Below are 25,717 nucleotides of genomic sequence, written 5' to 3'. Positions count from 1 at the left end.
GCGTGATTTTGGAATACAATGATGGAGAATCCTTCTAGTGAGAAGTAAGTGTTGGTAAAATGATCATCTAATATGAAGATCTGTTCATACTCCGATGGAGACAGATAATTTAATTGAAGAACAAGGCTCAGTATAACAAATTGTTCTCTCCCATGCTCCCCTCCCCACTAGTTTCGGAGGTTTTTTTCCTCAGTCTCAAAGGAAATCCCTTTTGCCCAGGAAAATACTGGATTCTAAGAGTTTACCTACATAAGAAAGTTGCACTGTTTTAAATTAAGAGAGTAATTTAAAAATCATTTAGGTAAGCCTGTGTGGAATGCTGCATAGAAATTATGATTTCAGTTTTAGATGGGCCTATTTTGGTTTAGCTTACATTGATTAGCAGCTGGCTTCAGCTAGAGTAAAATGTATTTTAAATCAAATGTGTCTAGAAGGTTTGCACTGCTTAAAAATCAACTGAAAAGTGAATGTTTGTATAGATAAGGACTTAATTACCTATCCTGAAATGTGCTGTATAAAATGTAAATAAGAAAAGTGATTGAAATGATGCTCTGGTGCTGGAGGATGGAGGGAGGGGGGAAACTGCATTTGGATCTAGTCAAAGAAAGGAAAGGGAATGGTGTTTTGACAGAGGGACCCACTCAGTGAGGGCACTAAGACTGGGACTGGAAATTATTTTGCAACCTTTTGAGAAAGTAATTAAGCATTATGCTCTGAAGGCACATTTTCAAATCCCAGCTATGCTCATAAAACTGAGTGTATGGTCACAGCAGTGCACTGAAAGCATTAAATGATCATTATATGTTGTTTATGTAGGACCATAGCTGTATTACTAAAATTTCAGTATGGCCCAAGACAAGATCAGGCTGAGAAACAAGACACAAAGACAGAAGTGATTAATTAAATTTTATCATTGGCTAGGAAGACATTAGGATAGATCGAGGTGATAGCAATACTCTCCTGCAGTATCTCAAATTCAGAGGAACATCAGTAACCCCCTCATGTGTCTCAAATGCTGATTCTAAGAGTGTGAGCAGCAGTGAGTGGCCAATGGATATAATAATAATCAGAACACTGCAAAATCATTCAAGGAATGAATGGAAATCAATCTAGGAATAACCTTGAGATATTACCAAGTCCAATCCACACTGGTGTTTAGGATCATCCTACTCTACCCTAATCACAACATGCCAGTCCTCACCAGACCTCATTTTCTGATGATGCCTCTCCCTTTCCATTATGTATTATATACTATATATATATATATATATACATCTTCACATTATACCACATAATTCATTTCTAAAGAAGGTGGAAAACCTGGGCATGAGCTGAAAGGACCATATAAAAGACCACTACGCATTTATCACCCCATTGGTGCTACTGGAAAGTGGTAATGTTAACTGAGTGCAATGCACAAGAGAATGAAGGAAACGAGTTAGAGGCAGGTGTATCCTAAGCAGCTGATAATTTGTTCATACAAATCAACTGTAGCATCTCTTAACCTGTGAGACACATGGAGCACACTAGACAACACATGAGGCACCTCAAGCTATATACTGTGAGGATTTATGAAAGAGATCTCAACTGGCTGAAACAAGCCTTAACCAAAAAAGGCTGAAGGGCACAATTTAAACCAACACTTGTTGACTCTGTGCTGCAAGACTGCCTGTTCTTTATAACCACTTACTTGCAGGTGAGCTAGAGTAAATCTAAATAAGAAACTACCATGGCTAGTAAAGGATGAGGAAAAAAAAAAGCCAATAAAAAATGCAGGTGCAGCTGAGCTGGAATGGATTGGCACAGCTGGCAGGAAGAGACTGACCCTGCCCATATTCTAACAGCACATTTCACAACTCAGCAGTCCACACGATCCTTCTCAGGATAGTACTGCTAACATCAAAAGAAATGTTAAATTTCCATTTGCAAGAAGCAGATACTGAACTTCCTTACCATGGAGCACCAATCTGCTTTCATTATTTTAGTCCCATGCATTTCCCAAAGAGCCACAGAGTTCAGCCTTCAAACTGATGAATAATGCAAAATGAACAAACCTTTCTGCTTACTAACGTTTTTCCTTTCCCACCTACCGTCCAAAATTTCAGTTCTGACAACATACCCCTGAAATACTTATTTCTCAGTTATTATTTTTCACACTAAGCTAAACTGAAAAGGCTCAGGAAATTATGTTTGCATGTATTTATTTCAGCTATATAATTTCCTTCCCCTTTTTCCCTTTATTTTTGAAGACACCAGAACAAATCCTGCTATAACCACTATTCCCTGAGGTTTGATATGGGACATGGATGAAGGCAGAAATTAGCATCATGTAAATTTTACGGCTTAGATACATGGATCAGAAAATGTGACTGTGTGTCAACTGAGCTGGAATAAGTGCCTGTATGTGTCCTTTTAGCTTGTCACAAATACCAAGTAAAATGTGTCAGCTAACACACTTTAGTTTGCTTTTGCAATGGCCTGGGAATGTGCACATGTTCCTGTACTGTCCTAGGGTAGACATGCAACTTGTCAGGCTGCTGTAACTCTTGCTGGTGTCTAAAAGCCTACTAGGCAGATGTGATGGCTTGCCTCCCAAGCCACCTTGGAGAAAGCTACGAAGACACGTGTTGGATCTTCTCTAGTTATATTTCAGTTATCTCTAGGCTGGAATAGTGTTGCTGTCTCTGCCAAAAAATAATATATATTTTTTTCCTTTCACATTGTCTCTATGATCTTGACTTAGCGCAGAAGTGATCAGGAAACCAGAACTTCAGCTGCACAGCAAATACTAATGGTGCCAAAAGATTTTTCTTTTTTTTTTTTCCTTTCTTTTTTTTTTCTGAATCAGTTTTCATTCTGAATCAGTATAGAAAAAAGAAATTCAGAAATAGTCTCTGGAAAAAAATCCCCAAACATTTTTATCTGAAGATATCAATATAACCACATCTAAATGTACAACCCTCCTCGTTTTAAATAGAATTAGTGTAACATAATACAGGTGCATAATATATACCATATATGCCACATTATTCTATGTATTTAAAAGTTCAAACAAAATAAAATCATAAATTTTGCCCTTCCAATTTTGAACAACTAAAAATGATTCACTTAAAGCTTTCATCAGAATTTTTTAACATTAATGAATCACTGTGAGAATGTGTCCAGTGTGTCTGACCATTATCAGTTATTTCACTTAGTTATTTACTTTTCCAAATGCATTATGAAGTTACAGAAATGAGGCACTAGCCAAAGCAATGCACGAGGTCAAGCAGGTACAATGAACACTCCCCTTGCCCACAGTTCTCTTGACAATCCATCAGCCCCAACCTGTCCCTCTGCTGCTCTTCATGCCTTCCGTGCAATGTGCCTGCAGTTCTGCAGAATCTTTCACCAGCTTCATTTCACCTCTGATAATATCACAATTTGAATTCAGATTTCCTGAGGAGAAAGTGTGGAGATCCTTCGCACCACGGCCTTTTGTAAAAGCCAAGCATAAAAGAGTTATGCCAGCAGGTGAGAACATGGTGGCTACCATAATGAATTTGAATTGTTTGTCTTTTTGAGCTGCTTGTTTCTTCTTCTTAAGAGTTATTATAATAAAATACCATCGCAAACAGCAAAAGCTCTGTCATTGTTTTCTGCTCTAGCCCTACAGTTATGATTAAGTGCACTCCTCTCACTCTCTGCTACTCCAGGCACAAGTTAGCTTATGAAAATGAAGCTGTCTTTCTCACTTATTCATATATCACCACTAACAGCCAGACAACAGAAAATGAGGCTATGATTCTGGCATGACCATGGTGAAAAATTATCGAGCAGGCAGAATTACAGCTGGATTGTCAGAAATGGGGCTGTATGCTGCCTGGCTGCGGGATGAGACTTCTCCAGAAGGCAGCTGCACAGCTACAGCATTTTGCACTGTACAACTCCCTGACAGCTCTCACATGACGAGAAGTCCTTCCCTCCTTGCAAAAGCTTAGCTGTCGCTAGGAAGAGGTTTCCATGGAAAAACAGATACTTCTGAGCCTGACAACTCAGTGCCTTCGATTCTGTTTTCACTTCATAGATTTCTGGTGGCTAATGGATGAGAAAGCATGATCCTCTAATTGAGGCATTGAAGGGGACTCCAGATCGCAGCTCAGCACCTGGCTCTGATAGTGATTTCTTGGGTGACACTGGACAGGTCACATAACCGCCTCTTGCTCGATTCTCCCTTCATAAAAATGAAAAAAAAAACAAACCCAAAACCTTTTACCCCTCTCTCATTTTGCCTGTCTCATATTGCAAACGTAAGTCCTCTGAGGGAATGTGTGCTAGTTTCTACTGAAAATGTAACAACAGCTGGTTGTGGCGAGGCTGAAACTCCATCCAGCCCGGCACTGTGTCTCCAGCAGCAGGGAGTAGCAGCTGTGCAGGATGGAGCACCACAGCTGTATGGCGGCACTCCTCAATAGTGGTCCTCCGGCTTCCAGTGATGTGGCACATGACAGACCTAAAGAAGTATCAGTTTTTATTTATGCTGAATCTGGTATCTGCTACTTTCATTCGGTGCCCAGCACAATCTTGGAGCCTGTGAACACTATTTTCCTTTTCTGCCCTGATTTATTCCCAGTTTTAGAGAATTCTGTCTTCCCTAGAGTCTTTGGTACAAGGGACCCTAATCTCAGCTCTTGCTTTGAGGTACTTACATATTCCAAACAATAATAACAGTAGTAAAATATTACAGTTATTACAACTACTTTCCACATAATCTTTAGTGGAAGCTTTTCTTTTTTTTTTTTTCCCGTGTGTCTTACTGACGCAAGAGCATTCACATGACTTGACTGCAATCACAGTAAGAACAATGGGCCCACAGCAAATACTTGGGGTGAACTGCACTTTCTGTGATCCTCAGGACACCAGGCTGTTTCCAGAAAGGGAAAATAAAAAAGCACGTTGGTTGTTAGAGGGGTGAGAAAGAGTAGAGTGCCACCTTTTGAATACCCATGGACAAAAGGTGAGCTGGTATCGCAGGAGAGATCCGTTTCAACACAGCTCTCCTGGTTGTCACATCTGAAGGTTTAGTTGCATTTCGCAGAGGCCTGCAAGTGAAAAGCAAGTGCAAAGTATTTTTCAGCCTTTAAAAACGTAAGAAGTAAGCGATTTCTACACTGTGGAGGTTATTAAAGGAGAACAGAGCAGAACTCTGTCTTGCTACATTAACAACCATGGTTTAGATCATTAGGAATCTAATACAGACGTGAATGCTGAAGCCACAGCCAGGTACTCCCAGAGCAACGCATGTCTTCAGTGTAAGCTGAAAGAACAGGAGAAGGACTCAACACAAATTTAAGATTCAAGCCCGGCAGGAATCAGGAAAACTGCAGAGTTCTGCTCCCAAAATGGGACACAGAAATAGTGAATAAAGAGGTGACAGGAGGAAAGAAGGGAAAAGGTACATATTCTGAAGGCTGGAACATTTCTAAATTGGCCAGTACCAAGTCTGCTGAACACAGTCAGGACTAGCTGAATCTTTAACGGTACAATGAAGCTGGGTTATTTTCTGCATGACTCAGAGTCAAAATCTTTCATTAATGTTCTTTCCTTCTTCTCTCATTCTCCTTATTTCTTTTTCTTTATCCTTTAAACACCTGCATAACATACCCTTCCTTTCTGAAATGTGTGAGGCCAATTCCTTAGCTGGCATAAATCTGCATTACTTAATGAAATCAGTGTGCTTACACTGACTGATACCAGCTGAATGTGTTGCACTTCATGTTAAGTCTTGCCTGCATGACTGACCCTTTCTCTACGGCCTTCCAGTCCCCGATCTTGCACTGGTTCATACAAAATACGTGGCTTCTAAAATCTTTCACTTCTCCTGCCACATCTCTCATCCATCTCTTCAGATCACTGTCAAGTTCAAGCTTTTAATTCTCACTATTGATGCCCTATGCAATTCTTGCACTGTCTATATCAATTCACATTTCTTCTTGCTCCCAAACTCACTCCTCTCTTCTGCCATGTCCTCTCTCATCCCTAAAACCGACTCTTGCCTTCTCATGCAACAAATGCCCTGAGTTAACTCTGAAAATGTATTTCAGGCAAAAAACTCTCAGCACTTTCCTCTATAAAGTTTTTAGCAATTTTACCTTGAATCCAGTATAAAATGTGCACATGAAATCTTGTGTGTGGACTGTAACACGTCTGCCTGGCCCCAGAAACACAGTATGACATTTTGTCATATGCCTGTATAGTACAGGATACACTGTGTTAAAAAGAATTGAATACTTTAACCTTCACTGTTCATTTTTTTCACAGGTGTGCACTCACATAACAGATGGATACATTATATGTGTATGCACACATACATATGTGTATACATATATGCACCCACATATATACATGCATAAATATCTACAGATATGTATGTGTATATATACAGGCAGGTACAAGAAAAGGCAGTCTCTCTTTTTTACATGTGGAACTGTCAAGTTTCAGGGAAAAATGCCTCCCACGTAAGTTTAACTTTTTTATTTGATCTCTCATTTGCATCAAGTACACTGCTGTTTCCCAACAGCCATTAGCCCTTCTTAGTGGACTAATTATTAAGAAGCAACTTGGATGAGGAGGCGGCCAAAGAGCAGCTCACTGAAGGTATTGCAGGATTGTCTCAGGAGAGGAGAGGATGGCTCCACAGGAGCATCACATTGGATAACACACAGGTGGCAAGAGAAGAAAGGAGACAGGCAGTAAAAACCTGATTAAGAAAGGAAAGTAGGTAAGTGAAGCAGAGGTACATACAGTACATGAAGGGCAGGGGAAGACAAGATGGGCCAGGTTGACTCAGTGAAGGAGAAAGGAGCTAGTGAAAGGAATAAAGAAAGACACTGGCAATGCTGGAACAAGGATCTAAAGCAATGGTATCAGCTGACTTATGGATGTACTCAGAGGTGGTGATGTGACCAGGTGTCGCTGTGCATCTCGCCCCCTCCCCTGGGCCACTCTATGATCTCAGGAATCCCTGCTATGCCTTGGCATCTGTGTAAGGAGTTGGGTGCTTTAAGCACCCCTTGACTCTACCAGCAACCTTTGCATGGCTGAGGTGGGGAACAGGACTGACAGTACCAGAAACGTTCCTTATCTGAATCATAACAACCCCTGACAGCCTCGAAACATTCCTTTCCTGAATTGTAACCTGAGTGGTATGGTACCACCATCACTGGAATGACAGCCAGGACAAAAATTTATTGCTGTCTAAAGCCAATCACCTCCAACCTTAAAACAGCGATACGAAGTGAGGCCCTTTTGAGCTCACCTGGACTGCAGCGGGCTGCGACCAGCATCTCCCTCTGAGCAGGATGCCTCTCAGAGTTTGCATACTCCCAAGTTTGCGAAGTTAGGACGACCATCACCTAAAAACTGATGATGAAGCCTGGGCTGATACCTCCGCTTCTCAAAGCTCAGCCCTTCACCCACTGAGAAATGCAAAGGCATTCACCGTATTTCATTGAACTTGAGGGCAACTCTGAAGAAGTATACCTTTGTACATATATAGATATACATCTATTCCTTTGTGTCTGTGTGCACGTGTGTGTGAATTGATTTATGTACCTCAAAACAAGTACAGAATGAATGTTACCATCTCGGGTCCATAATTAAGTTACTGCTGTGATTGTAGGAAATCCTATTGATCCACTTTATAAATGACAAATTAGTCAATGATTAAGTGATGCTAAAATCTTGTGAACAACCTTAAACTGTGGATAAACCTTAGACACCCTTTAGATATAAACAGTTGTCCAAGTCTGAGACTAAGATTGGATCTAGCCTCACCTAAGCTCTATCAAGAGTTTAGAAAGCAAGGGGGTCCACTCTGAACTTTGTGACTCAACAGAAGGGTCTCCCTTACCCTTTTACATCTTTAGTCTCTGTGTAAATAATTCCAGCTTAATTTTAATTTCATTCTTTGTGTGATTTATCTATGTAATAAGTAAGAATGAACCTTGCTGTCAAACTTTGTGAAGTCGCACTCCCACAAATTCATATTAAAACTATTTTGTTAATACTTTTGATGGTGATTCTTTAAGCCATCTAAACCACTCACAACACCAGGGAAAAAGAAGTTACAGTAACTTGGGCCAGAGAAGAATAATAACTTGGCAAGAGTCTGTACAGAAAGGAACGTGACAAGTGTTTTGTAGGTGGTAGGAAGGAGAATTCAAAAGGCACAATCATACACAAAGGTGATCAAGAGGATGAAGTACACAGAATTGGACTGAGAAAGGTTGGGGTAAAGAGCTGAATCTGTGATTCATCTTCATAAGGAAAGATGAAAGAATGAAATCAATCAAAAGAGGAGAATATATTGGGTTTGCACGCATCTTCTCTCCTCCAAGGAGCTTGTTAGAAAAATGAGGAGGACAGTGAGGACTCCAGCAAACCACTGCAAAGCTAGCAAATCTATGATTAATGTTTGTAGCACTTTCATCTGCACAGTCTCAGGGAAATGGATTCTCAGCAGCTGAGCACAAGAGAGTAAGTGTAGAAAAAAACTTTCACTTTGCAAAAAAACTTTTTGAGGTTTTCTGTGACAATGGCAAGGCTTTGTGCACTCATGATAACAGAGCTCCTGTGTTGCCAGCAACTTAAGAAGAATTCAAAGATGTTATGATTTGGACATGCACAGAAGTTTTCACTTGTTTTCTACCTGGCAGGAAAGGATATGCCCAACAAATTGCCAGGAAAAGTGCTCTAGAATGGAGTCTGGGGAAAAATGAGCATGACCACTGAAACAACTGTGAAACTGTAAGCTACACCAAGAGATGCCCATGCAGCTTCATGTGCTGCTGGGCCTGTCCTTCCTCACCTCAGTTTTTATGTCATTGTTCATAGCACAAAATCTCCCAGCAGCAGAACTGACACCTAATTAATAACAACAGGAGACTTGACATGAACCCTTTCTCAGGTGGTAAGTATTCTCTCTCAACCAGGCTGCAGGAGGTCAGCCAGATATACTCATTGCTCTGACTACACACCTCACTTTTATATTCACGCTAATGGCAGCTTAAAGATTGTGTGCCCTGATACTGCTTTTCCCTCATCACAGTCTCCTTTCTAATTTTTAATGTATTCAATATAAAACCCCACACTCTCAAAAAATTGAAAACTTCTTTGTCTGAGAGCAGCAAAACATCCTTGTGAAAATAGTCAGTTCAAATTCACTACTTCTAATATTCAGGCAGTGGTCTGAGAGAAAAGGTATTTTTAAATGACTGCGCCCAGAGTTTCACAAACATACAAGCTATTAAAACCATGGCTTGAATTTGTGTTATGAAGGAATACATCATCACTGAACAGAAAATGCTTTCTTTTTTGCTGCCAAAGATAATGCAATAAAACTGTCTTGGAGGAGTGTGTGAAGAACATGAAAGTAACTGTCCATGCACCATGACTCTGCCTGTCCTAACTGTAGCAATTTTATGAAGGGGATACGGTCCTGATATGTACATTTTCATTGGCACAAACTCCATCTGTGAAACCATCGCAGTAACCGGGAGTGGAGCAGCAGGCTGCAATGTGTGATCAATTATCTAACTCTTATGCAATGCCTTTCGTTAGTAGCACTTTATGAAGGAAAGGAGACACAACTTACAGCAGGAGAAACTGAGGCATATGGTGATAAAGTGACATTTCCAAGGTCACCAGGGAGGTGACTGGTGATCTATGAACAGGTGCCAGGACTTGTGAGGTGCAGAGCACTACTCTTAGATAATAAGAGACACTGTCCTTTTTAGTAGGCTGGTGCCTAAACTGTCAATGCAGTAATGATTTAGAAATTCCCACTCAGCTAGTCTTCTGAGTAACTGTCAGCTTACTCAGTCCACTGATAGCTGAGTTTTTCTCGCTACATCCTGGAATGCTACATTCTGCTCTGCCATAGATTTACTTTGGGTACATCCCTTGAGATTCCAGGCATGTCTCTTCACTTTCCTCTCGATGTTCAGACAGCTTCTCATTTCAGCTGTAGCAATGTAAACCTTAAGCTGCCTCCATTAACTGAACAAACTTCACTGGGATTCACACTAGGGTAACAGAGGTTAGCAGCTGGCGGTGTGTTCCTCACTCTTGTTCTGTAAAATGAGGACACACCAGTGCTCCACTACACTTCATCAAGTTTCAGGTTTGAGGCTGTTGGAACAGCAAACTTGTTTATTAACAATGAATTAGAGACAGAGGGTAAGAGCTTTCTAATATTCTGGAGATTGTCCATGGAAACTGTGCACAGCTTTCTACATCATATCCTTTTTGGCAGTTACCAAATATCAACAGCAAGATATTAACCCCCCTTCTTTTTTATTTAAAAGGAAAAAAATCTTCTAAATCAATGGACACATCAGGCTTGTCTGTAAGCAAGAAATCAGTAGGTATGTATCATAAGTACTTTCTTTTAGTATCAGAGAAGTTCCAGAATGTAGAAGCAGTGGCAGAAAAAAACCCAAGATGAACAAAACTAAAAGGATTGGTTTTCTGGTGAAAAGTAAAAAAACCCCTGCAATCCAAACCAGAAAAAAACAGGGCCATATTTATTAAGAAAGGGTTGTAGTTACCCACTTAATGTGAAAAAGATTGCGAAGTTATTGTATGTGGTTATAAAATCCACCTATGTTGACATTATTTTTCCCCTTTGTTGGATAATCTCTGCATTCCCCTTTGGCTATGTGGCCTTACCAGCCTATGCAAATTTATCAGGATGAAAATTCAGGAGTTGCTTTTTCAGTAGACACAGACTGCAGTAAGATGCTGCTGCTTACCTAGTACTTCTTGCCAATGCTATTAATGGCACTTACTATACTGACAATTGGTTTATGTAAACAGCTCACCTTGTCCTTTTAATTACGGGCTTCAGGATAGGCTACAGCTCACAAACACTACAGCTGAGAATTATTTATGCATCAGGAGCATCAGATACAGCAAACATTTGCTCACATTTAACAAGCACAATTAGTCCTATATTGAGAAATATGATAGAGCTCTGATACCAAACAACAACCTGCTGGTTTGCATCTTGATCCGCCAGAATAAGAGATGCTTCTGCCTGATATGAGAAAACAGTGGCTGTACCAGAAGCTTCATGCTTTAGGGATAAACTGAAGAGTCTTGAAATCTGTTCCCCATTCTAATGTTGACTGGCTGTGTAACCACAGATGGGTCACCCCATCACCCCTGACAGGTCAGTTAGAGAGGCTTCAGTGGGCATGATTCTGCAGTCAGGCTAAAGAGCAGATGTGCACCTAAGAAGAAACAAACCTGGAGAACACAACAGAGAATTTTATCCTATAACTGCAACAGTGTTGCAACTTACCTTGTCAGCAAGAGATGGACCACTGCAAATCCCTAATCAACATGCAGAGAATTGCTTTTAACTTTGAACACAACCATTCTTTCTCTGTGTCCTTCTCTGTCTTTTAACCTGTACTCTGGAGGTATCCAGACTTACAGGGTGAAGTGGCTGAGATGTTCTCTTGCTGAAAATGTGTCTACTCGTAAACTCAACTTGAAATCATGTATAGGGTTGACTCAGTTTTCCCAGTGTGTAATAACCCTGCCCAATACTGCAGAGTCAAGATTGGCACAACGGTAAAATTATGAAGCTGCCAATCACACAGTACCTTGAGCTCCAAGGCTGAATAGTACACTATGTCTCATGGATTGCTAGTAAGCATTAGTTACTGTTTACTTTCTTAGTTTACAGCTATTTACTACATGTATGACACATTTTGCTAGCATGACAATGAAGTGGTTAATATTCCTGACAGAGAATCCAGTAAGGCTTGGAAAAAGCAACTAAAAAAAACATTCTTCAGTCTTTTGCAGATCAGTCTTTGTGGATAGCTCCAGAGGTTTTAGAATGTTTAACTAAAGTCCACCTCAGCACTGAAATCTCCCTTTTCCCCCTGTTCATTGGCTTAGCACTGAGTGATACCTGTTGTTCTGAAGAACCTGAGAGCAAAGAGGAAGAAGACTGTCTCAAGTGAGCAAAGGGTTAAAAACAAGTGTTATGGAAATCAGCTTAAGCTCCTTCTCCCTCTCTGTTGTTTAATTATTTAGTTAGTCCAGGTCTGGCTTCTATTGAGAAAAACAGATGAAAAATAACAGACAAATAGTACAAAGAGAGTTCAGAATTTTACTACACAGCCCAAAGCCAGTGAGATTTTAAAGTGTTACAAAAGAGTTGAAGTCTAAAAGCAAAGAGGTGAGAGACTAGCAGAAGGTGCCAGTTTCGCTAAGTAGATATGTTGATGATAACGGGAAGAAAGGGCAAGACTTGCTGTCCACTGAAACACAAGAACTCCCATAATGTATTCTGCACATCATACCGTTCAAGCCTCTAATATTTCATTCATTGATTTTATTGTCAAATGAAAAGGCACTTCTTCCAAGTGGCATTTAGTGAGACAGATGGGGAGAGACCCAGACTTCATTACTGGGAGTTTGCTTGCTGGGTAACGTTGACATTATACGGGTAAAAAGCAAAAACAGTGCTAAAGTCCTAATGCTTAGAAAAGTCTCTTTGGTTCTCTTCGTGGAAGGCAAAGGGCTTTTCACCTGGTCAGACTGCAGCCTGCCTCACATGCCACCTGCATCTGTGAAAAACCATTGCTCAAACTTCTCACACAGGTGCTCTGAGATAAGCTCTATTAGCCTAGGATTCAACTTTTGTATTAACTGCTTTTGTGCTATAGGAAGAGAGAAGATCAGAAGAGAAGTCTATGAACTATTGAACTTTTTGGCATCCACTTTTAAGAAAATATTCTGCACTGTGCTTAGAAAATAGAGAGGATGTACATATACATATTCACCCAAGCCCGTTTTCTTCAGCCTCAGTAGCAAATATCATCAGAAAAACCTTGGAAGTTTACTGACACTCACCAGTTACAAGTGGTTGCACCAATTGAAAGGCAAAGAGCTCAGAGTTCCTTTTAGCAACAGAAGTAAATGTACAGAAAAGCCAAACACAAGAAAGAAGGAAACACACATCTGTATGGGAGTTCAAAAAGCACCCCAGAACAACCTGCCTGTTCCCACATTCACCTAGTACAGGCTAAGAGAACACTGAAACAGTGTTGGTGCGAAAAAGCACTCCAAACCTTGCTCTCTTTGCAAAGAAATAGAGGAAAATGCAAAAAGTAAAAGCAGTTTCTGGAAGAAAATCCAGAACTTTTCCTTAGAGAAGTATTCTCTTCAGTGAATGACTGGGTTATGATCATTGCTGCCGATTCCCCCTCTCTTTCTAGCCTTGTTAATTTTGCATTCCTGGTGCACAGCAGCATTGCCTCACCAAGAAGCTGCCTGCAGCCAGATGTTAGATAATTTTTTAAGCAATAGGAGAAGCTGGTTCAAACCCTTACAGGCTAAAGAAGAACCTGCAAGCAGGTGCTCCCTTCTTTGGCCCTGTGCTCCTTCCCCTGCCTGTATTAGTATGTAAAACGTGGCACTAGCACCCACCAACTTTTCTTCGTACTCCTCCCCTGTAATGAGGTCAACTTGTTTGGACCTTCTGAAAGGTTAGGTGCAGGAGAATCAAGAAGCAAAATGGATTTAGGCTGAAAATAGCTGGCAGTCATCTGGCTTGACCAAAATGACAGCATCTGTAGGCAGGCACAGCAGCAGAACTTAAAATGCCTGTGTGTTGTAGCTACAAGCAAGGCGCCTATCAGCAGCTTGGAAAAGCTTTTGTGAACTGCTTTGTTAGTTACATGTATAAACCCCACTTAGTCTTAAACAACAGTGGCCCTTTGTTAATCACCCTAATTTAACTGCTTTTTTTAGTGATTTTTGTAGCAAGGTTTAGCGTGCAAGCTTTCCTTCAAAAATACTAAAGACAAGAATCAAAATGATCAGCTCAAATACTGAAAATATCCAGGTAAGATAAAACATACTTCCACAATAAAATCAGAGAGAGCATGAAAGTATGATGAATTCTAAGGACATTAAAATGCAGTAAGCCAGCTGTGCAACCACTGCAGGAAAGCATGCAAAGGGCAGGACGTTACGGTATCAGTTAATCCCCTTAATCTCTGCTAATGCATGAAGTGTAAGCAACATTTCTTTTATGAAGCAGTAAAACGCTGTTATGAGTTTTGAATCTATCTTGCATCTCAATGAATTCTGTAATCAAAAGGCTAAGAACAGCAAGTCAAATATGTGTAAATTCCCCTTTACTTATTTTCCTCTTCACCTGTCTAGGGACAAGACGGAAAACAATATAAAACCTGAAAGCTGTAAAATGGACTTGGCTAACTCACTCCCTCATAACCAGAGACATTATATGACACACTGTACTTGCTCTTAAAAAAGGAACAAATATGTGAGATAAATATGATACAGAAAATTATCCACAACCTGTTTGTGCAATAAACCTCTTTTACATTAAAAATGGTATCACAAAACAAAGGGCTTCACTCTCTGTAATTCTTGGGGAGAAAAAAAATTATCACCAGATTATCACCAGACAGACCTTTTATTGGCTCATAGTTCCATGTAGTGGAAACTGATGTCACCTTTTTGTCAGTCATGCTGCAGATCTATTAAGCACCACAATAAATACAAATTACAACAGAAACACATTTAATACTTCTGCAAATTAAAAATGGATTGCCTTTCAAGTACTGAGAAATAGCAACATATTAATATGCATTTGCAGATCAGAAAGGCAGTAAGTCAAAAAAGGGTGATGGAGATGGTGATTTTGGCTGTGTATTGGGAAGATCAGCATGACCCAGTTAAATGTAGTGATGAAATCTTAGCTTCCATTGGATTTAACACTGTGAGAGGTAATTCAAACCTCAGTCACATAAATGCTGTAGAAGCGAGCACACTAATTTGAAAAATCATTGCCCCATAGCAGGAATTACTGCCTACCCAGTTCACCCCAGTGTACAGGCATACGGATTAGCTGCAGCCCTTTTCACCAAAACCCTCTGTAACGGCTGTGTGGAGAGTGAGTGGGACAATGAGTCCCCATAAAATCTGTTAATGCAGCTCACGGAGAAGTAAGGAAGAGATGATGGCAATAATTTCTTAAATCAGTCCAAGCAAAATAGTGTAGGACATCAGTTTATGTCCCCAAAAGCATCCAGTAAATGGGACGTTTACAGTTAATCTGTTTTAATCTCTAGAAAAGGTAAATCCTTTGCTAGCACTCAGGACAGATTCTGTAACCTAGCAGATCTGTGAAAGTCTCCCTTCAGTACTTCACTGTAGCTTCCACCTCTGTCCTTTTAAAAGCAGAATTGATCTTTCTCTAGGATTCTTTCCTGGACATGCACAAATATCCTACTCAGTTATAAAATCCAACTGTATAGTCCCAAACAGACAGATCTGCCTAGGATTTACTCTTCACAACGAAAATATAACGTAGGTGGCTCCAAATAACTCTTGAGATATCATCTGTGCACAGCTTTTTTTTTCAAATGCACCCTAATTAACTCTTATTTTAGTCCATCCAGTTCCAGTCTCCTTCTATTACAGTAACTTAAGTGTCCCCCTGAGGCATGTTCTTAACTCCTCACTTCATTAGCACTACTTTTAGCTTGGACCTATACTTCTTTCCTATCATGCCCTAAGAGTTTTCAGAAATTAACTTCTTTTTTACAAGACTGTTTTATTTCTAATTTGTATGATTTCCCCTCTGTGTTTAACGCTGTAAAATATGGATTGTCAACAGTTCTTTGTAAACTGGCATAAGAAATGTAGGGATAATTTTCAATGGTCCTTACATACTCAAAACAAAAAAACCCCAAGAGTAAAAGAACACCACCCCCTCTACAACACGTGAAATGCCAGTTTCTTTCCTTCTAGTATAAGATGTGCCCTTCTGACTGCATTTAAAGCTCTTATTCTGTCACTTGGTCTCAGCCCATTAATTGCATAAGGAAACAAACTGCAAAGCATAGATCAGATTCTGGGAGAGCTTTCCATTTGTTATCACCACATGAAGACGAACTCAGCTCCTGTCTTCCCATGAAAGGAAAATAAACGTTTTCCCATTTAATCTTAAAAGATCAATGCTGCAAGAAGAGAAATGTGTGAGTATGCATACACTGAAGGAAAGGAAGATTTATGCAAGATATGACTTAAGATACAATGGCATTAAAACCAGATCATTATCTGTTTTGGAGGTGGAGAAAAGTTCTTTTATATATCATTACCAGATTCTGATCAGCTCTAGAAACTGAAAGGCACTAATGTTATTTCATTTCACGACAGATGGGAAGGTTCACCTCTCAGAAAGACTGAAAGAGGACTGACTCAACAGCAATCATAAATTATTAACTAATTTGAAGGACTTTTCCCCTCCTCTTTTTCTCCAAGTCCTCTAAGCTAATTTTGTAGCTAATGCAAGGACAGATCTGAGGGAGTAATTATCAAGCAGGTACGACAGGATTAAGTAAATGCTCTATGACAAGACAATGCTGGGCTTCTCTCACTGATCCACTACATAAATTATTTGTGGTCAGGATTAAAGTATTTAATTAAATCATCTTTGTGTAGATGACACATGAAAATTATTTTTTAAATTGCTGCAAGAGTGAAAAAAAAACCTTCCCTTCGTTTGCTTCTTACAATCTATTATTGAGCCTGTGGTTCAAAAACCAAAATGATCAAAACAACAGTGACTCACTGGCAAGAGCATCAGGATAAATCAACGTACCTTGAAAGTTATCTCCTTGCATGCTCTTCTCCTCCAAGCAAGATGATTGCAAAGTTATGCAAATGCATTACTGGAAAAAGGACAGCTTCCAGACCAGAAAGGCACTGCCCCTCCCTGGTCTGAGCGGCTTACACACAGGAATTCTCCTTAATGTAAAGTTGTCAGTCTCTTGGGTGAGCTCTTACTAAACATTAGCAGTCTGCTAACATAGTGAGAGAGAAAAGGGATTGTCATTTTTTGTTTTACACAGACAGACAATAGTGGGAAGTAAGGAAATGCTTTCTATTTAAGAAAAGACACAGCGTCTGTAGAACAAAGGATTTTTTGACCCCTGAGAATAACAAAGGGGGAAAATACCCAAATTTAAGACATAGCTCTTCCTCCTGTGATTTATTCTTCTGAAGTATCAGAAGGGAGAACCAACATTATGGATAGAGTTTCTGAGTTGTCAGTAGGTCCGAAACATCCTCTGCCTCTCGCGCTGCCCACATCAGCAACTGTGAGACACAGCTAGCCTAGGACAGGAGAATTGAGAGATGCATACATAGAGTTTTATGGACTGTATTGAAGAACATGTGAAGTTGTGGCTGAGCTGGGGCAGAAAGAAATTTCTTTGCTTCCATGAAAATGTTTTTGGAAGTCACATTTAACAAACTGTTCTAAGAAATGACCATCTGAGCTTGGTTTGCCTCCATTTGGCTGCAGAATTTAATGAAATAATCTAGTTGGTGGATAAAATGCAAGGATTTGGACTTAATTTTCTACCCACTGTCAACTAGGATGGAAGGACTTCAAGCTATTTCTTGTTATTTGGAGTAGTATCTTGGCCGGAAGACAACCCAGTGAGGAAGAACTGAGTTGGTTATGAATGCAAATCCTTAATATCTCCCTTTGGTAGATAGAGGTGTTGCCATTTTTCATACTGGATTCGACTCTTTATTGCAGAAAGTAAGTCAATCCTTCTGGTTGTTTCTTTTAATTGTAAGTCATAACAAAAAGTAGAAAAAAAAATATTGTGCAAAATCATTACAGATACACCAAGTAAAAAAATACTGTGAATTGATTTTTAGGTTTAACAAAACCTGTCAGAGTCCCTTTAAATGACAGCTCAGAGGGAAAACGTACCTCCAGTTAAACTTTATTATTCCCTCTGCTGTATGGAAGGTAAAATACAGCTACATGAAACAAATATTATAATTTTTTATTATTATTATTATTTCTTCCCAACTCTATTGTTTGGGAAACAGCATATGTATTCTTCTCAAGAACAGCAAAACTAGGTAACAAATGTTCTATGTGAACAGCCATTAAATGGAAAGTCTACGTGAATATATGTGCAATAAAACCCATGAACTGACATTCAGTAATTTTAGTGAGCTTTGGATCACACCACTATACACATGCACATGTGCCTATGTACCAGAGACTAGATGAACACTGCTGAACTATGTTACAAAGATAGCAGCTTCTTTTAATAATTCTTATTATTTCTGGATATACTCTACCAGTAAGTCACTGTGAATGAGAAAAACACAATAAATACGCCTGCAACTGTATCATGTACCCATGTGGGAAAAAAGGGAAACAAGCATATGGACTTGTTAATGAGAATGAATTGAATTCTATATAAGGATTATAGAGTGGAGGTCTGAAGTAAGCTATAAGGTATATGAGAACTGCACATATTAAAATGTGTCCACAGTATAATCCAAAAATGATTTAAACACCTACAGCAGCTTTCATAAGAAGTCTGATGTATTTCTTCTGGACTACTTAACAATCATGAGCTGCTGCTTAATTTCCTCTCCCATCATTACTTACTGTCAATAAATGTGTGTGTTAAATTTAATTTTTCTCCTTTGTAATTAGTGTGGTCTACCTGCCTGACATATTAACTGATTCTACAATCTCACATTTGTGACATCAAATGATTTCCATGGTGACAGATTGAGATACATTCCTGAATGAGACTGGTAATTGGGTCATACTTGACTGGAAATGGGAGAAAAAACCCAGTCCTCCTTTATATACACTTGCTTTGGTTAGGCTAATCAGTAATTAAAGGAAGACAGAGTCTAAGAAAAAAGTCCGAAATGGTACAGTTGAATCTGCTTGGGAGCTGATAACCACAGAGGCTCATGAAAAAGATTTTAAGGTTATTGTGCGTAATGGAGATTTTCAGAATATGTCGATCTCTTTTTTGAAGACTGACTGATTTGATTCATAACTTTGGACATAGTTCAGTACCATAACTTAGTTCAATGATTTTTCATTTTGTTTATAGTGGAATTTTCTGTAGAATATACCACTTTACGGGCATATTGCAGCAGCTTTGATCATTAAGTTCTGTCTAGATTTGACACTACAAAATCTCTGGTCCTTGTCTCTCTGCACAAGGAATTTGCTCTCTTCTCAGGTTTGTTTCCATTTATCAACTTCAATTTGTACTGTAGACCATACTTGAGCAATGGAAATATATTGCATGTACCTGTCTCTGGATTAAAATTTGATGTGCACAGGCACCTGTGTCCTTGAATGCTGTCTGTGAAGGGTGCTCCAGTGAACACCAGCACCATCAAGCCCTCGAAACAGCACTGCTGGCTTTGAAGGGCTGCTGAGTAAAATATACTCCAGGGTGGCTACTGAGATGTCAGCAATAGCAGCTGTTGTGGTTCCTGATAAAATGGATTCAGTGGTGTGAGACAGTATTAACAGGGAAAAAAAGACCCTCCATTTACACACACTGACTTGAAGGAATCAATATAGAGATACGATAAGCAGGTATGACTCCTTTTATATCAAATGGGGCCATTCCAACTCGTAGCAGGTCAGAATTTGGCTTGCTCAACTTATGCTACAGAAGAATGAAGTTTTTTTCATATATTTTGTCATAAAAACACCCGCTGTTGGCCTTGCTGCTGATTAACAACTTCCCACATTCCCATTCTGGGCAAGTTGGTGACGAAAGCTGTCAGACCAAGAACAGGATTGTTGGCAAGCACCCTCTGGCCAAGGCATGCTCCATAGAGCACGCGGCTGTGTAGGAGAAGCTTTGCCATTTGAGAAAACTGGGCTTCATGAATTCTAATCCACAGCAGCCCAAGTTTAGCTCCTCAGAAGAGCAAGCTAAATTAAAACTAACAACTTTCTCAAATGCAAAGGGTTCCAACCACTATTTTTGAAATGATACCACGATGGCATAGCAGGATGTGTAAATTGCTGCTCGATTGCTGTGAGAGTACATCTAATTTGATATTTTCATGGGAAGAAACTCTGTGAGAAGAAAGTACCAGAATCATGTGTGGCATTAAATGTTAAAATTCTCAGAAGACAGTATATGCCCTCTAAAGTGTCCGACAGTTATCATTCATGAATACACACAATAGCATCTGAGCAACCACAATGAAACCAGACAGCTACAACTTCACGTATTCACAGTAAATCTTGCACAACTCTTCCACTGCGACTAAACGTGAGGTAAATCAGAGGGAACTGTGAATTCCCAGTGTAAAAAGGGCTCAGTGTAGAAAGTACTTATTCCTACGGACAATGTATTTGTACAGAGGGATCTTATCCAGTGCTCTGCAGTGCTAGGTGCTGTACAGATCCACAACTTGTGACAACTAGGCAAGACAGTGGGAAGGAGAAAGGAAACTACAAACAGGACGCAGGGCTGCACAGGCAGTAAGGTGCCTGCGCACGTTTGCGGGGGAGCTAGGAAGCAGTGCCCAGATTCCTGCTGTTCCAGCTGGTGGAATTGCTCTTCTCATTCTCAACCCTGCCATGGATTTTTAACAACTTACTTCACGAGCAACGAAGTTTGCCAATACACTCACAACATTAATGTGCATAAATCACTAACCTTTTTTCTTGTTTCAACACAAGAGTCTAAATAGTTATTAAGATTGCAAATTAGTTAGCTCTGCTTAAAGGATTAATTTTTTAGATCGTTTGCAAATCAGAGAATTTGAAAGAAAAAAAAAAGGAGACAGATACATAATGTTTTCCCGGAGGGTCTGAAGTAACTCCCCCAGCAATGCTGCTTTCAACTCCAAGTTCTGCTAAGCAAGTGGCAAAGGAAAAGCTCTCTACACCAACTTATTCATGTCAGACACGACCTTGGGAAATATTTTGTAACATGCTGGAACACAAAGAATATATAATTCAGTAATTAGCAACCATTCAGAAAGATTATATTCATGTTTTATATGTATTGGTGGGTAGACAAACAAAGGAAGGACAACAAACAGGAGTACTGGAACCCTAGCAGGCTGGACAGTCAGTTTGATGAGAGTAGTTAACAAGATTAATGTATACTCTAAACTGAAATCCCCCAGTCAGCCAGCACTCAATAATTTAAGAGACAATGCCAGAGCCTTCATTTGAAGGTGACAGAAAATTCTGATGATGAAAGAGGTAGCTGAAAAATTACTTTTAATTAAAAAGCAAACAGGCTGAAGCTCCCATGTGCCTAACAGGAAGTAATACCATTTAGGAAACAGTGGGGAGGGATTATTACTCAGATAGTTCTTTTTATTAAATAAAGGAACTCAAAGAGAACCAGTAACAACTTTTCTGCCCTAGTATCCTTAATAATATGATTACTCATCAACTTAATGAGAAAAAGTTTGAGGCTAAAGAGAAAGCAATTAAACTGACAGATTTACTGCTACCAAGAACAGTTACCCACAAAATGCAGAGCTAGTATGCATTAAATGACCAGAATAATTCATGAACATTCCCAGGAAGATGAATAAATAGATGACAAAGCTCACATCTTTTATGTGATACAAATAGGTAGACAGGTGACAAGCAAATTGATAGCTGCATGTTCAGATGGACACAGAGGTAATATATTCCCAACATTCATAACAAATTGATCAAAATAATTATACTAACAGTTTATGACATGTGAGAGCTCATAAACTGGGCAAAAAAGGCCAGATTAAAACTCATTTTCTATGGAAGCTGCAAGTTTCCAGTTAGCTTCACTCTCCTGCTACAAACACTTACAACCTCCTGAAGTGTAGTTACAAAACTATTTTAGTGTTAAAAATTTATGAGTTGTGGGCAAGAGCTTTTTTTCTAGGGATCATTGAGCTCTGTAGCCTCAGGCATGCATCATCTGCCACAGCACATGCCAGTGGGGAGCAGCAGTTCATCATGGTCACCTGTGACATTTTGCTGACTGCTCCATCTTTTTCCTAATGCTAAACTCAGTGATCTTAAACTTCAGCTTAAATTTCAACATCAAAGGGCTAACAGGAAGTTAGTACATCACATTTTCTCCTTTGCGCTTGGGAAGCCCACATTTGGCAGATACTGTTCAATGAAGAGGATAAAAGAAGACGCCGGTGGAGAGCAACACTTGGCCCTGAATCTATTAGCCAGGACAGGCTCAGACGTTATCAACCCTAACTCAATGCTGTATCTCAGTGCATCATCATTTTCAATCTTGCTGAAGTCAATGAGACTACTCATGAGCTTTTACACTTCAGCCTATGATTAAGTACTTCACTAAATAAGGTCATTAAGTTTAAATTGTAGATGCTTGCTAGGTACTCCTGAAGGTTGTTCTCTCACCTGCAACATATTCCCTTCAGGCTCATGGCTGGCAAAACAAGTGGCAAAATAACATCCCAATCTGCATGTCAGCAGTCCTCCCACTAAACTTACAACATGGGAAATTGATTGATTCAGGATGGAGCTGTATTTACCATACTACTCCTGTAGGGATGAACAGTAGCATGTTAGGGCTCTCAGAAAAGAATGAGAGACACAGAAAAGGAAAGGTGTATGAACCTGGAATACTACAGCGTCTTGCAGAGATATCTCAGCTTGCTTGAGTGGCGGAAGCCATACAACCATGTTAAGGCAGAATTTTGCCACTGTGTGTTTTTGCCACTTCTCAGCAGGACTAATCAGCCCAACACAGTACTTTTCTAGCACAGTTAACCAGCAAGTTACCAGTACACGTGCATGTGTTGGCCCCCATAGAGACATATCCTAAAGGATTTACACAGCACTTCCAGAAGTTATCAAGCTATTTTCACTTCTCTCTCTCTGTTCGGTGTGTACACCTCAAATCAGCCCTCTACCCTGCTTCCTACTCCCAACAGGCTATCAATCATGCTGAAGTGTATGCGAAAGCCATAATGCGCATAACAGACCATTAAAAGCTCAAATGAGACTGCTAAACACATTTCATTAATCATAGTCTTGAACTGGGAGCTACAGCTTTGGCAGGCTGGTAATGGGAGGCTTCTCTCTACCCATTTATAGTGACTGGGAAAGGCAGAACGGCTCCTGAGCTGGTTACCGATAACCTTTTGCCCCTCCTCCTCCTCAGGTGCACGTGGCCTATGAGGGTTACATTGCTGGGGAAAGAGAGGGAGTGGAGGATAAAGAATAAAAATGAGACCCGCAAAGACAAGAGTGTGAATGCTGTTCAGAGAGCCCAGAATCTCAAAGAAGCCAGAACACCCACAACTCACACCAATTTTAATGAGAGCACTTCTGAAAAACTGGCCAAACTGGCTCCCTCTCCCTGGCAAGGGCTCATCATTTAGGGATTTGACAGGATAGCAGATAAAGGGCTTTTCTTCCTAAGGGCCCAGACCCAGTGCTGATTCTACCAGTATAAAAGCATAGCAGGTAAAAGCTAAAGGAAACACTGTGAAAAGAGATGCCCCCTTTGCACCACTTATTATTACATCTCTGGCTTTTCTCCATAGCTTCCCAAGACCTTTCCAGGGAAAGTCAGCAGGTTACACATGTCCTACTAGGCAAATGACAGGTTAACAACTGTTACCTGCCACACACATCTGGCTGTTTAACCTCCCTTGATGCCACATGCCTCTGCATATAGCTTAAAGGTGGGGTATACTTCTCCTTTTTTCTCAGGGAGCAGGTTGAAGAAGGTGGTTTCAGCCGAGATAAGTTGTTTCCTTGAACAGCAGAGAGAGAAGACACTTTCAATAAAAAACCCTGCTTTAATAATTAATTGGAAGACTGAACATGCCTGAACTAAAGGGAGGTATCAGCACAGGGTTCAAGTTTAATCCCAGTGGAGGATTTGAATCAACAACCTTCTTGCAAGGAGGCAAGGTTTTTACCTTAGGTTCACCTCATTGTCATCATTCTAAACTCTCCAGTTTAAGACTTCCAAATGAGTAGAGAGATCAGTTGCTGACATCACTGGGTGGAGCTTACTATGCAATGTTAAAAAAAGGGAAAGAAGTGTTGAAGGTTGAACATGAAGGTTCAAAAACACGGTAGCAGAGGCTTGATTATGCCAGACATCAGTTACTCTATTTTTGAGCTGATTCTGTTCATAGAGGTATGTATTTGATAATTTATCCCCTAATTCCCATATACTAAAATGACATAGCTCCTATTCCAATGAGGTGTGTTCCAGCTAGGATTCTGGAGCAGTATCAATTGAAAGGCAAAAGTAATTTCTTATGTTACTAACTCTCTGATTCCTGTTATTTGTCAGGGAAAGAGCGGTATTATAACTGTACTATCACTTTTGTTATTTAATGCTACCTGATTTTTTAAGATCTGCCTACTTACTGCTTTTCACTTGTGCCCTGCTAAATGGCATTGGGTTCAGAGGATCAAAATATCCCTGCAATATTTGCCAAAGAACTTTGACCCTACTGTGAAATTTCTTGAACACACTGTGCTTTATGGCAGGGGTTAGAAACACTCCTAAGAATCGAAAATGAAATTCCTGTAAATTAATTATGTTTCTACAGTTCAATATCTTCCTTCCTCTGTGAGGCTAGGCAGCAGGAGACTCACTATACCTTGGAGGTGTTTACTAGTTTTGCATATTCTAGAAGTAGTAATGGGAAGAACTTGCTCTTCTGCTTTTTTCTAAGAGCAAGCTTTTTATGCCTGCTATGAAAAGCAAGGAAGTGTAACATTAATGGGCCAGACAACAAACAAGAACTATATAGTAGGCTATCCCCGATAAGGTAAGTCTCGGGAACTAACCTTTCAAAGTCAGTATTTCAGGTCCGTATGTATCTCCTCGCCCTGTATTTTTTTTCTCCCGTGTGCAGAAGGCTATGATGACACCTTTACTTTCTCTAGCACAGCTACATGTATCTTTCCTGATGCCAGGGTTTTGCAACAGAAGTGATATTTCCTTGGTAGCCATCAAATGCTCATGCAGCCAGCTAGGATACAACAGAGATCAAGAGATACTGGTCCCAAACTGATAGCTAGCTGGTAGAGCTTTTTATGCTTGTGTTGCGTGCTAACCTGGATGGGCAGATAAACATCACACAGTCCATCGTTCACTCCCCTTGCTCCTCAGTGGGGTGGGGGAAGACAAAAGGAAAAATAAAAGCAAGAGAACTTGGGGGTCAAGATAAAGCAAACAATCAATTGTTTAGTAAGTGAAGGGTAAGTGGAAGAAAAGGAAAGGGAAGAAAACAAAACAAGTGATGCCAAGGCCTCTCCTGTGGGTAGACTGATGCCCAGCCAGTTCCCAAGCAAAGGAGTCCTCTAAAGCTCCCTCTTTTCCCTTTTATTGCTGAGCATGACGTTATATGGTATGGAACAGGCCTTTCGTCAGTTTGAGTCACCTGCCCAGTTGTATCTCCTTCCAGCCCCCACTAATCTATTCACTGGGGGGGGGGGGGGGGGAGGGGGGGGCGCAGGGAGCAGAGTGAGAAACAGAGGAGGCCTTGATGCTGCGCAAACACTGTTCAGCAAAAGCGAGCACATTAGTAGTGCTAGTACATCATGTAAAAGTGATTCAGTAGTGCTAGTACATCATGTAAAAGTGATTCAGGCTTTGAGTGAAAGGCTGAAAATGTTAAGGGGTGGGGCGGGAAAATGCAGAAAAAATCTTACCACTGTAAGACTGCACAGGTAATCTAAGGTGTATCAATAATTAAACATGAAAAAGAAAGAAGCAGAATGAGCGTGGACTAGGGATGCATCCCAAATACGGGCTGGAACCAATGAGGCTTTTCTTTTTACCATCAGAGAAAGTTTATTACAGGT

At 40.1% G+C, this 25,717-nt stretch overlaps 1 protein-coding gene across 3 annotated transcripts in view; it reads right to left on the bottom strand.

Moving 5' to 3' along the window:
• Positions 1–25,717, bottom strand: part of LARGE1 (LARGE xylosyl- and glucuronyltransferase 1) — a 287,256-nt gene that overhangs the window by 62,568 nt on the left and 198,971 nt on the right. The gene's annotated exons all lie outside the window — the stretch shown is intronic.

The sequence above is a fragment of the Falco biarmicus genome, chromosome 5 (assembly GCF_023638135.1).
Source record: "Falco biarmicus isolate bFalBia1 chromosome 5, bFalBia1.pri, whole genome shotgun sequence".
Lineage (NCBI taxonomy): Eukaryota > Metazoa > Chordata > Aves > Falconiformes > Falconidae > Falco > Falco biarmicus.
The sequence above is the reverse complement of the archived record's forward strand: the minus strand, read 5'-3'. Positions and strand labels throughout refer to the sequence as shown.